Source organism: Adiantum capillus-veneris, chromosome 28 (genome assembly GCF_014529385.1).
Source record: "Adiantum capillus-veneris isolate H3 chromosome 28, ASM1452938v2, whole genome shotgun sequence".
Classification (NCBI taxonomy): domain Eukaryota; kingdom Viridiplantae; phylum Streptophyta; class Polypodiopsida; order Polypodiales; family Pteridaceae; genus Adiantum; species Adiantum capillus-veneris.
In genome coordinates, this window is record NC_140958.1 from 50,658,117 (window position 1) to 50,675,678 (window position 17,562).

The following is a 17,562-nucleotide window of genomic DNA, read 5'->3' on the forward strand; positions in this document are numbered from 1 at the left end:
TATAAAGATACGATGAAAATTTGCAAATCCGATGAAACATTGAACATCTCTTACCGAGGTGGGTATCTCCCAATCAAGGATGGTTTGAACCTTCTATGGATCCATGGAGATTCCCTTTTCAAAAATTACATAACCAAGAAATTCCACCTTAGATTGATGAAAAGAGCACTTCTCCAACTTTGCATATAACCATGATGCACGAAGCTTTTCAAGCACTAATCATACATGGTGCTCATGCTCTTCTTGATCCTTGGAAAATATCAAGATATCATCCAAATATATTACCACAAAATAATCCAAATACTCCCGAAAGGTATCGTTCATTAAATGTTGAAAAACAGATGGGCTATTTGTGAGACCAAATGGCATGACAGTATATTCAAAGTGGCCATACCTTGTCCGAAAGGCTGTCTTCCATTCATCACCTTCTTTGATTCTGACTAGGTTGTAAGCACCACGAAGATCTATTTTTGTAAATATTCTTGCCTTGCCAAAGCTCAAGAAGCTTTGGGATCAAGGGAAGGGGATAGCGATTCTTGACGGTGATCTTGTTTAGGCCCCTATAATCCACGCACATCCGGAGAGTTCCGTCCTTCTTTTTTACAAAGAGTATTGGAGCTCCTGCTGGGGACTTTGAATGTCGTATGAACCCCTTAGCAAGATTCTCATCAATATTTTTCCGTAATTCTACCAATTCATCTTGAGATAGCTTGTATATTGGGCCAAAAGGGGGTTGGGTTCCCTCCTGAAGCTCTATAGCACAATCATAGGGTCGATGCGCCGGTAAGAGGTCTGCATTCTTCTTCTCAAAAACATCAATGTAATCTTGATATTGACGTGGCAATGCCTCCATGATTTTTGTTGTCGACGTGTCGGTTGGTGTTGCAAATATCAAGAAAGTTGGATACTTTTTGGCTGTACGCATGAAGACCTTGGCTCCAAGATATATAGGCCTATTATGCCTTCCCTTCTTCTTTTGGACTTTTCGTGGTTCAATTCTCCGAGCCCTCCAATCGATGTCAGGATTATGTAATTCAAGCCACGGTAGCCCAATAACAATTGGACTGCTTGGGCTTTGTATAATATTGAACGCTATTCTTGAAACATGCTCCTGCAATGTTACTTCTATGGGGCGAGTTTCATACCTAACATCCCCTGAAGTGAGGGAATGACCATCAATGACTTCTACAGTTGCTGGATTAGACTTCTCCACAAGTGGTATGCCTTGTTCTTTTGCAAATTCTTTGTCCATGAAGCACGCTGTTGCACCTGAATCTAGTATTGCTTCACAATCCATGTGCCTACCCGGCATATGGATCTTGACTGGTAGCATAAAACTTGAAGTGGAATCAACGGGAAGAAAGAGACCTTTTTTTGCTTGTCTTTTGTCCAACCAGTCGGTCTCTATTGGGGTTGGACGTCCATGTTTTCCGAACACGTTGAGGCCATTGCACCATGAACCTTCATTCTTCTCTTCCTTGGACATTGTTGAACTATGTGCCCCTGCTCTCCACAATACATACATAAGCCATTAATGCGTCGCCCTTGCTTCTCCTGGGCTGAGAGAGGTTGAAACCGTGCTGAATCAATTTGCATGGGCTCAATGCTTGATTCATAGCCCTGTTGAGATGTGTAGCCATTATGTGTCACTTCTGTTTGGGGTCGCAATGGTGTCCCAAGACGCCTCTCTTGTCTCCTCTCAAATAGTCGATTATCACATTCTATTGCTTGAGAGATGAACTCGCTTAGAGTGTGAACCTTTGGCATAGTCAATAAAAGATCTTTTACGTCATCCTTTAATCCTTATCGAAATTGGCTTATGGAATATTCTTCATGCCAAGTCAGATCACAAGTGAGCTGTTGAAATTCGGATGCATAGACGGATGCAGATCTTGATCCTTGGCGGAGATTTCTAAGTTTGGTTTCAGTAACCCTTGCTCTATCAGTATCCCCAAAGGTTGCAGAGAACTCCCGCACAAAAGCTTCAAAGTCATGAAGAAGAGGAGATTCTTTTTCAAGTAAGGGAGCAAATAAAGAGAGAGCCGTACCCGAGAGGAGGGTCCCAATAAGGCCTACTTGAGAGGCATCATCTGGATAACGCTCTCGCTGCATTCGAATGAAGAGACGCACTTGTTGGGTCTAAACTTTGATCTAGTCCCATCAAATTTTTCAGGCATGCTGACCTTCGGCTCCTTCTTATGTTGTTGAGAATAGCTAGATCTTGCAGCTTGTGCTTGATGTGTGCTTGTGTCCTGAAGCTCTTGAATTTGACGTTGAAGATTTTGCAACGCTCGTCCCAAGATTAGGGGTTGCCCTGCTTGAAGTTGAGAGTTACTCTCGCGAAGTTCTTGTAACTGAGCTTGGATGCTTTGCAATACGTTGATGACACCTTCCATCGTCGGCTCCATGATGGCTTGAGAAGATTAAGAGATGGGAGTCTTGCCAAACTGTTATGAGCGCGTATAGAGCTAGAAGAGAGCAAGTGGAGGCGCTCACAATGTACAAGAACTTGGGACTTGATGATAAGCTTAATCTTGATTACAAGACTTAATACTTTATTAAGAGAGCTAGATATAAGACTTTGATTACATGACTTGAGTACAAGACAAGGCTTGATTGCAAGGACAAGACTTGAACATAAGACAAGAACTAAAAGAGGGCTTTCCTCATAAGAGCCTCACAACTGGTGTTGGCAAGACTGAGGGGCTTGTGGCCCAAGACCCCTATTTATACTAGTGCTTGAGGAGGTTACTTGAGGAGGTTAGGACTTTCTAGGTTCTTCTTGAGAAGGTTAGAATCTTCTAGAACCTTCTTGATCCTTCTAGTTCTTCTAGAACCTTCTGGATCCTTCTTCAACTTTCTAGAGCTTTCCAAAAACTTTCTAGATTCTTCTGAAATCTTCTCCATGCTTCTAGAAACTTCTAGAATCTCCTTGATACTTTTAGAACTTCTAGAATCTTCTAGATCCTTCTAGATTCTTCTAGAGTCTTCTAGCGATGATGCAGGCAACGACTGACTCTCAAGCATCCATGACTCTCTCTCTCTCTCTCTCTCTCTCTCTCTCTCTCTCTCTCTCTCTCTCTCGTGCTCACTCCCCTTGGTCTCTAATGCGGAAGTCTCTACGCTTCCGCATCGTCGACTTTGACATTAAGGGCTTATGGAACAAAGTGCGATATCATACATATCTGTGGTCTCTCAATCTATGTCCATGAGGTGGCTGATAGTCCACTAGCCCATACTGCTACAGCAAACATCAAAGCTGGGGTGACCAAAGTGTCGAAGAGCCGCCCTTAATACAATGCTCTTGAAAGTATGCCTAATAAGATCTCCTCTGTACCATGGCCAAACCCGCATATCCTCAGATGAGTCTGTCCGTGGCTGCCTTTGCCATGGTGAAACGCCTGGGTGGGCTGGCAAAGGTGACTCCCAAGTATACATAAGACTCCACCACCTCTACCTATCCACTTGCAGCCATAAAAACTGCCGCGCTCCTGCCTGCCTTGGAAGTATGAAAGATCATGACCTTGGTTTTCCACAAGTTCACTGTTAGCCCTCTCTATGTACAAGTCATCAAGAGCCTCAAGGTGTCGCTATGACTTAAAGATCAGAACAATGTCGTCAACGTATAGTGTAACAGACTTGGACACTCCAAGTCAAGAATCAATCACGACACCACCAAATAACCACTTCAAACAATTCACAGATCACAATAGATTTTACACTGGCCCGGCGGAGTTCCGTGCCTAGAGATATTGGCCCCAAAGACTGGCGCCCCTTTCGGTATTTCTTTTGTATTAATCAATCTTCAAAGTACAAGAGAGCGGTTAGGGTTTCACTCTCAGACTCTGCGTCCAGATGCTCTGAGAAGTGAATGCCCAAACCACTTATTTAAAGTTACAAGGGACGCCCAAAAGCAGAGCCCCAAAAGCTTGAAAGCAAAAGCTCTTTTCTCTCTCTCACAGAGAGCTTCTGAAAGCAAAAGCAAATTCTCTCTCAATGAGAGCCAGTAAAAAGCAAGTTCTCTTTTTCCAAATCATAGTAAAAAGCTGAGATTTGCGTCGCCGAAAATTTCAAAAATATATATTTTTTTTTTTTTTTTTTTTTTGCTTTTTCACCTCCGCGATTTCCGAAAATTAGGGTTTTTGGCAAAAATTAGGGTTTCTACTGTCCGCCACGTCATCACTTTGTGACATACCCCCCTCTTGAAAGCATTGTAATCGACCGCGATTACGCCTGCAAAACCGACAAAAGCCATAAACCGTCTTATCAGACACTGACTGTTAGTACCTACGTACTAGGAACACACATCTAGCACATGTACAAAATCGACAGTCACATCACACGACATCACAGGACATCACTAGACATCACAGGACATCACATGACATTCAACATTCATTCAGATCTTAGACCATGATTTATCGGCAATCTAGCTATCAATCACATCTAGGTCCAATCAGGACCTCATCGATGTCCAATTGACTAACCCCTATTGCAACCATGTCTATTCGAGATCTATCAGACCAAAATGCTGCAGTCATTTCAGCTATCAGTTCCTGCACTCAAAAGAAGTGAAGAAACAAATCAGTATCATTATCAGGAATTCCATTTCATAAAGTCATCCAGTAGAATACTGTCAGCTATCAGTATCCCTGAAGCTCAAAGAGACATCAGTGACTTTAGTATCAAAATCGAGGCATCTGTTGACAAAGGAGCGGAGTGACTCCCCTCTTGTGCATCCCACTGCACCAGATCTCCGGCCAAGCTGAATTATGGGTTCCGTTTGGAGTAGACTATGCTAAACCAAAACATCGAGGTAAAGTTTCACAATCCGAGGAGTATCTGCTAGGTCCTCCTCCTCCATCTACTTCGCATCAAATGCAGGAAAGTTCTTGAAGTTAACCATAAGAACCGCCTTCGGACTTTACCTTTCTTCGTATCGTTATGTGCCAAAATCTGTTCAGGAACAAGGATCTCCTTGTTTTCTTCCAATTCGGGTTGCTCATCAGGCTCCCCATCATCAGACACATCACCCTTAACAGGTTTCAAGAGACTCACATGCAATGCATTGTGAATCCTCCAAGTATCTGGCAGTTTCAATCGGAAGGAGATATCATTTATCTTGTCAATGATCTGGAAAGGTCCGTAGTATCGCATACTAAGCTTTGAAAAAAGCCTCTCCGTTCCCTTTTTCTTTCGTAGCCGTGCCTTCTCAAAACGTAAGAGCACCCAATCATCCTCCTTCAATTTCAAATCGCGACGATGGCGATCCGCTGCCTTTTTCTATCGTTCTTGAGACTCCTGCAAAGTCTCGCGAACCTTGGCAAAAGCCGTATCCAAATCTCACGAATATTCATCCGCTTCAAATATCTAATCTTTCATGCTTAGGAAGGATGGAACCTTCGCAGCGCTTTCAACAATCTCACATGGCGTCTTCCCGTCGAAGAGTATATCGTGTTATTGTAGGCAAATTCCACCAAAGGTAAGTTCTTTTCCTATTGAGTCTTCTGATCCGAGATACAAGACTTCAATAAATCTAAAACCACTGAATTGGCAATCTCAGATTGCCCGTGAGTCTGCAAGTGGAACAATGACGAGAACTGCAACCGCGTGCCAATGTTCTCCCAAATTGCCTTCCAAAACAAACTCATAAATCTGGGGTCTCTGTCGGAGACAATCGTCTCAGACGTGCCATGTAATCGGAAAATCATCGTGATCATTCTGTGTTCTCGGGAGATCAAAAATGAAATCCATTTCAATACTTTCCCAGGGACGGGTGGGTATGGGTAAAGGCTTGAACAATCCCTGTGCCTTATGCCTGTCAAAATTGACCTTCTGGCATACTAAGCAACTGCGCACAAACTCTTCCATATCCTTTTTGAGTCTCGGCCCAAAGAAGTATCTCTCTACCCCTTTCATGGTGGTAGCAATGCCACGGTGACGCGTAAAAGGTGGACAGTGGCATTCAGTCATAACCTTTTCCCTCAACGGCTGTGTAACGCACAACATAGTCTTTTTCATCAAGTAGCCTTCCTGAAGGGAGTATCCAGCTACTGTCTCCTCATCCCGTATCCGTGTGAAAATATCTACAAAATTTGTATCTGTGGCATACTGATCGACCATATCCTCGAAGCTCCTATGATGTATCGCGGAAATAGCTAGAACCAACGGTTTCCGAGACAAAGCATCTGCCACCACATTCTTCTGTCCCTGCACATGGACAATCTGGAAGTGGAACTGTGACAAGATGTTCGCCCACCGCATCTGCTTTTCCGAAAGCTGCTTCTGTGACAAGAAGTAGCGCAAACTCTGATGGTCTGTAAAGACAGTAAAATCCGCTCCGAGTAGGTAATGCCGCCACTGAGTAAGAGCATGGATAACCACCAAAAGCTCTTTCTCATAAATCTGTGTTGTCATGTCCGGCCTAGAGAACAAACGGCTCTCATAAGCTATGACATGGCCTTCTTGCATCAAGACCGCACCCAGACTACAACCACAAGCATCACAAAATACTTCAAATGACTTTTGCAAGTCCGGCAAAGTCAACTCTGGTCCTGTAGTCAATCTCTTGTTCAATATCTGAAAGGCAGTCACCTCTGTGGATCCCCACGAGAAAGGGACTCCTTTCTGTATCAAGGTATGCAAAGGGGAAGCAACCACAAGAACTACGCCGTGGTTGACTACCGGGCCGAGAAAGTGACTTTGATAAATGAAGGGCTTAGAGATTGTACTTGATGAACTTCAGTTTCTTACTCATTCTTTTGGGAGAGAACTGAACGATCGATAAAGGTTGAATATGTTTTGACCTGATCAAAAGAACGCCAAGATTTTTCTCCACACTCATGCCGATTGCTTTTCAGAGGGCCTGAAGATCAAACCATTGATCTAATACCTGGAAGCACGCCACCGAATCGGCCACCTTACCGTGTGAGCCGAGTACAGAATGAAAAGATTATGAACCAAGTGAAAGACCTTTTAGAAAAGGGTCTTGTCCAGCCTAGTACTTCACCGTATTGCTCTCCACTGTTGTTGGATTTGAAGAAAGACGGATCTTGGAGAATGTGCATTGATTATAGAGCTCTCAACAAAATCACCATCAAGAACAGATTTCCGATTCCTAGGATCGATGATATACTCGACAGGTTACAGGGATCCTCGTGCTTTAGCAGGATTGACTTGAAGAGTGGATATCATCAGATAGCGCCAAGAGATGTCTACAAGACAGCTTTTCGGACGACTTTTGGGTTATTTGAGTTTTTGGTGATGCCTTTTGGCTTAACCAATGCTCCTGCGACATTTAACCGGATGATGGACAGGATTTTTCGAGAGTACAGGCTATTTGTTGGCACTTTCTTTGACGACATCATTGTTTTCTCCAAGAATGAGGCAGAACACAGAGATCATCTACTTCAAGTCTTTCAGGCATTACGAGATAACACGTTAGTGATTAATGCAAAGAAAAGTGAATTTTTCATACCAGAGATACACTTTTTTGGGACACATTGTAGGAGTGCAAATGGACCCGGCCAAGATAGAGACTATCCGTGATTGGCCCGACTTGAGGAATGTCCATGAAGTTAGAAGCTTCTTGGGACTGTGCTCGTACTATAGGCGGTTCATACGAAAGTCTGCAGAGGTTGCGTCCCCTTTGCATACCTTGATACAGAAAGGAGTCCCTTTCTCGTGGGGATCCACAGAGGTGACTGCCTTTCAGATATTGAACAAGAGATTGACTACAGGACCAGAGTTGACTTTGCCGGACTTGCAAAAGTCATTTGAAGTATTTTGTGATGCTTGTGGTTGTAGTCTGGGTGCGGTCTTGATGCAAGAAGGCCATGTCATAGCTTATGAGAGCCGTTTGTTCTCTAGGCCGGACATGACAACACAGATTTATGAGAAAGAGCTTTTGGTGGTTATCCATGCTCTTACTCAGTGGCGGCATTACCTACTCGGAGCGGATTTTACTGTCTTTACAGACCATCAGAGTTTGCGCTACTTCTTGTCACAGAAGCAGCTTTCGGAAAAGCAGATGCGGTGGGCGAACATCTTGTCACAGTTCCACTTCCAGATTGTCCATGTGCAGGGACAGAAGAATGTGGTGGCAGATGCTTTGTCTCGGAAACCGTTGGTTCTAGCTATTTCCGCGATACATCATAGGAGCTTCGAGGATATGGTCGATCAGTATGCCACAGATACAAATTTTGTAGATATTTTCACACGGATACGGGATGAGGAGACAGTAGCTGGATACTCCCTTCAGGAAGGCTACTTGATGAAAAAGACTATGTTGTGCGTTACACAGCCGTTGAGGGAAAAGGTTATGACTGAATGCCACTGTCCACCTTTTACGCGTCACCGTGGCATTGCTACCACCATGAAAGGGGTAGAGAGATACTTCTTTGGGCCGAGACTCAAAAAGAATATGGAAGAGTTTGTGCGCAGTTGCTTAGTATGCCAGAAGGTCAATTTTGACAGGCATAAGGCACACGGATTGTTCAAGCCTTTACCCATACCCACCCGTCCCTGGGAAAGTATTGAAATGGATTTCATTTTTGATCTCCCGAGAACACAAAATGATCACGATGATTTTCCGATTACATGGCACGTCTGAGACGATTGTCTCCGACAGAGACCCCAGATTTATGTGTTTGTTTTGGAAGGCAATTTGGGAGAACATTGGCACGCGGTTGCAGTTCTCGTCATCGTTCCACTTGCAGACTGACGAGCAATCTGAGATTGCCAATTCAGTGGTTTTAGATTTATTGAAGTCTTGTATCTCGGATCAGAAGACTCAATAGGAAAAGAACTTACCTTTGGTGGAATTTGCCTACAATAACACGATATACTCTTCGACGGGGAAGACACCATGTGAGATTGTTGAAAGTGCTGCGAAGGTTCCATCCTTCCTGAGCACGAAAGATTAGATATTTGAAGCGGATGAATATTCGCGAGATTTGGATACGGCTTTTGCCAAGGTTCGCGAGACTTTGCAGGAGTCTCAAGAACGACAGAAAAAGGCAGCGGATCGCCATCATCGCGATTTGAAATTGAAGGAGGATGATTGGGTGCTCTTACGTTTTGAGAAGGCACGCCTACGAAAGAAAAAGGGAAAGGAGAGGCTTTTTCCAAAGCTTAGTATGCGATACTACGGACCTTTCCAGATCACTGACAAGATAAATGATATCTCCTTCCGATTGAAACTGCCAGATACTTGGAGGATTCACAATGCATTGCATGTGAGTCTCTTGAAACCTGTTAAGGGTGATGTGCCTGATGATGGGGAGCCTGATGAGCAACCCGAATTGGAAGAAAACAAGGAGATCCTTGTTCCTGAACAGATTTTGGCACATAACGATACGAAGAAAGGTAAAGTCCGAAGGCGGTTCTTGGTTAACTTCAAGAACTTTCCTGCATTTGATGCGAAGTGGATGGAGGAGGAGGACCTAGTAGATACTCCTCGGATTGTGAAACTTTACCTCGATGTTTTGGTTTAGCATAGTCTACTCCAAACAGAACCCAAAATTCAGCTTGGCCGGAGATCTGGTGCAGTGGGATGCACAAGAGGGGAGTCACTCCGCTCCTTTGTCAACAGATGCCTCGATTTTGATACTAAAGTCACTGATGTCTCTTTGAGCTTCAGGGATACTGATAGCTGACAGTATTCTGCTGGATGACTTTATGAAATGGAATTCCTGATCTAAAATAGGAAGTGATTTGGCACTTTTGTGAGTGTTCGCAGACCGTGCATGACCAGACACTTAGAGTAATGCATATCCTCTAGTTACACACATCACGATCATCAACATTACCATTAGAATCCATCAGAATCCATCAGAGCATTTTCCAGTGCATTAAACGTAATTTCCCTATTTTTTGACATTTTTCACTTGTTATTTTTAAGAGACTTTTGTTGGGAACTAGGTAGGGCAATTTGCATAAGATAATATATAAGGAAACCAGAGCTAGCACTTTCTGGCAGAAGAGGCAGCAAGAGCATTGCTCAACAGGCAACTGCTCAAGCAAGATCCCTAAAGAACCTCGCGTTTTTCCCTCAAGGCAAACCAGCCCATACACCTGGCGTTTTCAGCATCCTTTTCCCTCGCCAGCAGCCCCACTCAGTAACGTTTGCAGAACCAGCAAGACCAGCGTTTTCTGGACCAGCAGGACAGCGTTTTTGCAGCAGCGCTTCAGCACCACCATGCCAGCGTTTTCAGCAACAGTTTAGCGAACAAAATAGCAGCAAGATCAACATTTTTCCAAGCAATTACAGTCAGCAAATCAGCGTTTTCTGTCAACAGCCAATTAGCGTTTTTGGAAATAGCAAGGAGTCAAGCGTTTTCAGCCTTCAAGGCCACAGCAGCAGATAGAGGTCGTCGTCGTCATCAACGTCGTCTTCGAAGCATTCAGTTTCCCGCATTAGCATTACTTAGCTTCGCATCTACACTTGTACCAGAATTGTGCAATCAATAGCATAGACCTCGAGAGATAGGCACTTGGAGGCGGGTTTTACAACTTTCCGGTGTCGTATTCTCTTCTCTCTCTATCTCTCAGTCTCAGCATCTTCATTCCCAGTGTTCATCCACTTTGTTTGTGATCACTTGCACTCTCTCATTAAAGAACAGAAGGCTCTCCCTTCCCTAAGTAAAAGGAACCTTGAGCACAGTCCGGAGCACTCATCTTGAGCAAAGTTCAACATTCATTCCGCTGCACCTAGCATGCCATATCTCATTTGCATCTACAATCCAGTAGAGTCTTGAACATACAACCAAAGAGACCATTCCCTGCTCCTTAAATGTGTGTGTGTGTGTGTGTGTGTGAGAGAGAGAGAGAGAATTCGCCAATTTGGCTATGAGAGGCATAATGGTTGTGTGAGAGGAGATTGGCATTTGCTAGTGAACTCTACTTGCCAACTATTCTGCTCCAGCAACACCTCAGTAATTGCAACGGGAGCTATAGTCTTATCACTTCGATTGCACAGGGCTTCCTTTCCATGTGTGTTGGAGGCTTGAAGAGCGCACGTGCCCACTCCAGGCTTGGCTAGGTATGATTCCCATTGATATGCTGGTTTCAATTTTGCTGTGCTTCACAGAGAGACAAAGGCGGAAGGCTCGTGGAACCCATTGCTGTCCATTGGCACTATGCTGAGCTCACACACGTTCACTTAATAGACATAACCCAATTTGATTGTGTTGTAAAAGCAGCCCTTGCTTGAGTGCAGCCATAAGAGCATTCCTTGCCCTCACCTCAACTCCTTAGCTCACTTTCCCCTTATCACCATCGACAGTGGCGGAAGGCTCCTAGAACCCATTGCGCACTATGCATGAGCTCACACACGTTCACTTAATAGACATAACCCAATTTGATTGTGTTGTAAAAGCAACCCTTGCTTGAGTGCAACCATAAGAGCATTCCTTGCCCTCACCTCAACTCGTTAGCTCACTTTCCCCTTATAAACATCGATAGCAGTAGTAACAAAGCTCTAGCTATTGCATCTAGACACAGAAGAGATGGATTTGTGCGTGCGCGCGCACCTGAGAGAGAGAGAGAGAGAGAGAGAGAGAGAGAGAGAGAGAGAGAGAGAGAGAGAGAGAGAGAGAGAGAGATGAAATGAAATGAAATGTTATATTAAACGTCTTCAACAGGACAAAATGACCTATGAGACCAAACTGATACAATCTTGGAGGATCTAATACAATGTGTAGGTACAAAATCAAAATGAAGTAACGTGAAAAACAAAAATCATCATCATCAATAATGCCTGAGTATGCCCGGCATCGGGCATTGTTCGAGAAAGTATTGCATCGGTTGCTGAGGAGCATCATCAATGTCCGACTAAAAATAATCATATTGGACATCTCCCATGTCGTGCTAGAATAGTCCCAATCCTCTGATGGAGTCTCCGTTGATGTCGTGGTCGCCCTCGTAGACGTGGGCGTCTAGCTCTGTCGAGCTCAATAGCTCTGTCAACTAATAAACCTCTGGTATAGGTGGGCTCTGAAGTCTGATGTGAAGCTTGCTCATCTAACTGTCCAGTCCCTGCTCTAAAGAAGTCAGTGATCTCCCTCTGTCAATGTCTCCCACTGCATGATCTCCTCAAGACTCCCCCTGTGTCTGCGCAGCTTTAGAGAAGAGAGAACTAGTGGGTTGTGGGAAAAGGTAGAGAGGGGATGTCACAAGACGGGCACCACGTGCCAACGGAAAAGAACAGACTAAACAGACTTTTAGCACTTCAAATAGCAACTGAAAGGAAAGAGATAGACGACACAAGGAGTTGCGAAGTTCCACCCCAGAGAGCATTGGCCCCAAACCTTGGCGCCTCTTTCGGTATTTCTTTATATTACTTGGAACTCAGTACAATGCCAATACTCCACCCTTTGCACCTTCGTACTGAAGCATACCAGAGAATGAGCCCTTGGCTCATATTCGAAGGCCCTTGGCCATAAGAAGCAATTACATAAAAATCTTTCAAACTCAAAAGCAACTGGCCCAAAAGCAGGTGCTCAAAAGCTGCCAGCGCAAAAGCAAGAATCCGTACAGCTCTGCTACGATAGTAGCCAGTATAAAATCCAGAAATCCGTACAACTTGCCACGTCAGCAGCCAACATAAAATCCGTACAATTTGCCATGTCAGCAAGCCAACGCAAAATGCAGAATTCCGTACAGAATGCCACGTCATTAGCTTCTACGCTTTTTTTGTGTTTTACTCTAGGCCCCATCGAACGGGAACCTTAAGTTGGTTGGATCTTCTGCTGCTGCTTCTGTTGCTTCTCTTAGGATTTAGGCCCCTCGGTCGGGATCTGCAAGTCGGCTCCATTCTTCAATGGCTTGACACGTCAACAATTTGTGACATCCCTCCTTGAAAGAAAGTAATCGTCTGTGATTACAACATATTTGCAAAACAAGTCAAGTTAGTTAAAAATTTTCCGAGGGTCATTCCGAGGGACAATCAGTTTTCTCACTCCAAATCAAAGCTCTTGATTTCCTGGGTCGTTGGCTTCCCAGAAGAATCTCATCCAATAAGGAGTCCCATTCAAATCGGAACTCTTGATATCCTGGGTCGCTGACTTCCCAGAAGTATCTCATCCGATACGGAATACTCAGTGGTTGGCACATCACAATGCAACACAAATGCTCACATATTCATGTTACAAGACACAAAGAACAACACCGCTGAGCACTCCCCCGAGACAAACAGTCTGTGGTATGAAGCTACTCAACGACTCCCTCGTCGCTCCCCCCGCAAATAACCTAAAAAGGTCCGGGCCATGAGTTCAGAAGACAAGTACAACCAAATGCTCCCCAAACCGGAGCCTGCGTCGCTTGGAGGTTCAAGCATACAACCAAACGCTCCCATGATATCCTGTCTGCGTCGTTCGAAGGTTTTCCAACATACAACAAAATGCTCCCCAGACATCTCGTCTATGTCATTCCGAGGTTTTCAAGCATACAACAAAACGCTCCCCAGACATCCCGTCTGCATCATTCCAAGGTTCAAACAATACCAAAACAGCATTTCTCACTACTCCACCGAGGAGTGAAATCACCATTCATTGAAACCAGTATTACAACCAAAGTCAAACATTTCAAATCGGCACCAAGACAGGTTCAAAACAGATACCATCCATTTCAAACAAGTTCTCAAACAGATTCTCATACAAAATTCAAACTTAAAAAGCAATCGAAAAGTCGACTAACTTTCCATCCTGAAACCTGCACCAACAATTAGGCTTAGGTTCCTTCCATAAGGTCGTAGCCGACCACAGCATGGTCCATCAGCTCTTGGACAGACATTGTTCCTCTGACGACGATGGTAGTCCAAAGTCATAGCAATCACACCAGACCTCCAAGGAGTAACCTGGTGAGAGATGTCCAAAAATTTCAAGTCGTAATCTGCTAGGGTGTCACAAGATGGGCACCACGTGCCAATAGAAAAGAACAGACTGAACAGACTTTTAGCACTTCAATAACAACTGAAGTGAAATAGAGAGAAACGACACGCGACACGGAGTGGCGGAATTCCACCCCAAAGAGTATTGGCCCGAAACCTTGGCGCCCCTTTCGGTATTTCTTTATATTGCATCAACACAGTACAAGCCGGTACTCCAAACTCTGCACCTTCTCCAGGAAGCATGCCGGAGAATGAGCCCTAACCTCATATTTAAAGGCCCTTGGCCTAAAAAGCAATTACAGTGAAAAGCCCTCAAACTCAAAAGCATCTGGTCCAAAAAGCAATTCCAAAAAGCTGCCACCGTAAATCACGGAAATCCGTACAACTGCCACGCCATCATGCCAACGCAAAACGCGAAAATCCGTACAACATGCCACGTCATCATGTCAGTGCAATTTACGGAAAAACTGCCATGTCATAAGTTTGCGGGTCTTACTTTATTTTATTCCTTTATGTCACTTGGGGCCCCATCGGACGGGGTCCCCATAACTTGGTAGGACTTCTTCTTCTGTTACGTGTTCTTCTTAGGGTTTAGGCCCCTTGGCCAGCATCTGCAAGTTGGCTCCATTCTTTAGGCTTTGACACGTCAACAGTTTGTTACATAGGGTTTCCGTGGCAAGCATTTCAAGATACCCCACTCTGCCAGAAGTTGCACTCCAAAGGAAGATGTCAGAAACCATGTAACTTCGGGCAAAAATTTTCTTGAAAGCTTGCAAGTCCTTGGAGCATGCGGCTTGGTAGCTATAGACATCCTTTGAGAAAAACGGCAGTTCGAAAACAAACTGACCCTTCTCTGCAAGTGATCTTTATGGCTTATGCCTTGTAAGACATGAGCAATGAAGACGGAAGCGCGCCCGATGCGCGATGAAGTAAGGGTGGAAGTGGCTAATAAGTCCGGGGTCGGGGCACGAAGATTCTTCAATAAAATTTCTGGAAGCGCCACCTTGCTTTGTCTGCTCTTTGGTAGGACCGGTATGCTTTCAGAAAAGCATACGCCTGAAGCTCTGATACCACTGTCACAAGACGGGCACCGAAAAGAACAAGCTGAACAGACTTTTAGCATTTCAAATAACAACTCAACAGAAAGAGATAGACGACATGGGGAGTGGCGAAGTTCCACCCCAGAGAGCATTGGCCACAAACCTTGGCGCCCCTTTCGGTATTTCTTTATATTACTTTAACTCAGTAGAATGTCGGTACTCCACCCTCTGCACCTTCGTACTGAAGCATGCCAGAGAATGAGCCCTTGGCTCATATTTAAAGGCCCTTGGCCATAAAAAGCAGTTACATGAAAATCTTTCAAACTCAAAAGCAACTGGCCCAAAATCAGGGGCTCAAAAGCTGCCAACACAAAAGCAAAAATCCGTACATCTCTGCCACGTCGGCAGCCAGCGTAAAATCCAGAAATCCATACAATTTGCCGGTGTCAGGCTCTGTCCTAAGCTACTGGATCATGCTAGACTGTGGCAGAACATGTCCATGTAGCGCAAGTGAAGTGCGTACGTGACAGAGACAACTGGAATTTCCAAATGATGGAAGCAAATGCGAAACCATTTGGTGGGAGCACTTTATGACATCTCGATCAGCCTAAGGACCTAACTTATCAAATTCTGGCCGCATACTGCAGCAGAGCCCAAATTGGGGTGCTATTGTGATGGAGAGCACTTTGCAGCATGTAGAGAGAGTTGAGGTTGAAGATCCATTGGAGAATGTGCTACGTCTAGAAGAAGCTGTCCATAGGTTAGTAAATAGAGATCACAAACTTCAAGTATGGCACGTGAACAAGCTGGTTCAGTTGGCTCGTCTAGCCTACAGTTTCTTGTTTTGTTTGTTGTAATCTTTTGCAACCAGAGGCAAGAGCATGAGAAAGAAGCCACTCTGGTGAGCTGCTCTGCACACATTTAATTCCTTGCAATATTGGAGCCTTCCAGTGGCTGGAGTTTTGACAGAAGCCACTCTGGTGAGCTGCTCTGCACACATTTAATTCCTTGCAGTCTTGGAGCCTTCCAGTGGCTGGAGTTTTGACAGGGAAGAAAACAACACAACTAATGATGATCACGATGAGTATGCTCCTACGATGGTTTCAGAATCGGAGCTCTTCGGGTATAGTTAGGCAGGAAGGAGACAAGGGAAAATTATCCGACTAGATCTGCAAGCTTGTAACAGCAATGGCACCTCCAACGAAGGTCTCCACAGCCCGTCAGGCTCATCTCTTGCATTCTTTTTCTGACTTTCGTCGTCTCTTTCATTGACACCAACCCTGGAAGCACCAAAAGCTTCCATACTACCATGCCTACCACTTCATCAAGAAGCTGGCCAATCACTGTAGCTGTGTTCGAATGGTTCACAGAAAAGGCTATTAAGGTGACCATGCTTGCACGGGAAGAGCCGTTGAGCTGCTAAGCTAGAAGACCTTAATCAAGGGAATTTAGTCATGGTCCACTAGATATGGGAAAAGCAAGGACCAGAATCCCAACTCACCAAATAAGCAATATCATCTGCTTGGGTATAGAACGATATATCTATCTCAAGGTCCAATATTGGTTATACGACTGCATTCCAAAGCTCACAGCCCCTTGCTGCCAGGATTTGTACCTGATCAACTAGATTAAGCAAAGACTCTACATGTTCTTTGAGCTCCATTTGTTGCAACCATGCGAGATGACCCACGCCCGACCATCATGGAACAAAGCATACAAGAATAAAGACTGACAACTTCTAATTGCAACCATTCAAGATTACACATACGGTAGTAATCGTGCCTCTTTTACAAGTTCCCGCTTTCAATCCAAAATGTTGCACAACCCCGAGAATAGGACTGACAACTTCTAATTGCAACCATTCAAGATCACACATACAGTAGCAGTCCTACCTCCTTTAGAAGTTCCTGCTTTCAATCCAAAATGTCCCACGACCCCAAGTATCCACAATGAGAGTAATGCAGTCTACATGAGTGGAAGATCAACGAGACGTACCAGAGTGCTCCAACCTGAAACACAATCTACCTCCTATCTAGGCCACTCACTTTCTCACTCTCTCTCTCAATTGTAGTGATGAACTGCAACGGGCCATACCTTGCACTCCTTCTTGCTCTCGTTTCAGCTCGAGGCTCTCTGCGCTGCTGCTATCGCCAAAGCTTTATTTACGCCAGCGCTATTTTCATTAGATATTATTAGAAGCATCAGAACGCTGTGCACAGCATTTCACTACCTGCTAGCAAGGCTTGCCTACTTCAATCCCGTTTTGTGTCTCATCCTTAGATTACTCTCAATCCAAGTTGGCCTCAAATTGCTTGGCTATTACAAAACTATTGACTATCTGTTTTGTTTGAGCAGGTTTGTCAAGAGTTACATAGATGTTGGACTGGAGGCAACATTCATGTTTCGACTATTCACATGGGAACCCCCCCCCCCCCCCCCAAAAAAAAAAAAAAACCATGACACTTATCTCCAAGTTGAGGCCACAAGTGAAACTAGCACGGAGCGTCCCTTGCCTTGGAGTCCCTCCCTAACCTCTACACCTCTCCAACCCAACATGCTAAAGGTCTTCGCAACCAGATGCAGTCCAAATGTATGTGTGTGTGTGTGTGTGTGTGTGTGTGTGTGAGAGAGAGA

The 17,562-nt window shown here is 44.6% G+C and overlaps 1 protein-coding gene across 4 annotated transcripts in view; it reads right to left on the reverse strand.

Annotated features, from left to right (window-relative positions):
• Positions 1-17,265, reverse strand: part of LOC147420437 (uncharacterized) — a 31,865-nt gene extending 14,600 nt beyond the window's left edge. Inside the window, exons 1-2 of one of the 4 annotated variants that reach the window (XM_086504400.1) lie at positions 17,023-17,265; positions 16,821-16,937 (exon numbers count right to left, since the gene is read on the reverse strand). The gene's annotated coding sequence lies outside the window, so the exon portion shown is untranslated. The remainder of the gene's footprint in view (positions 1-16,820; positions 16,938-17,022) is intronic. The other 3 variants (XM_086504398.1, XM_086504401.1, XM_086504399.1) reach the window with 3 other exon arrangements.
• Between the last annotated feature and the right edge of the window lie 297 nt (positions 17,266-17,562).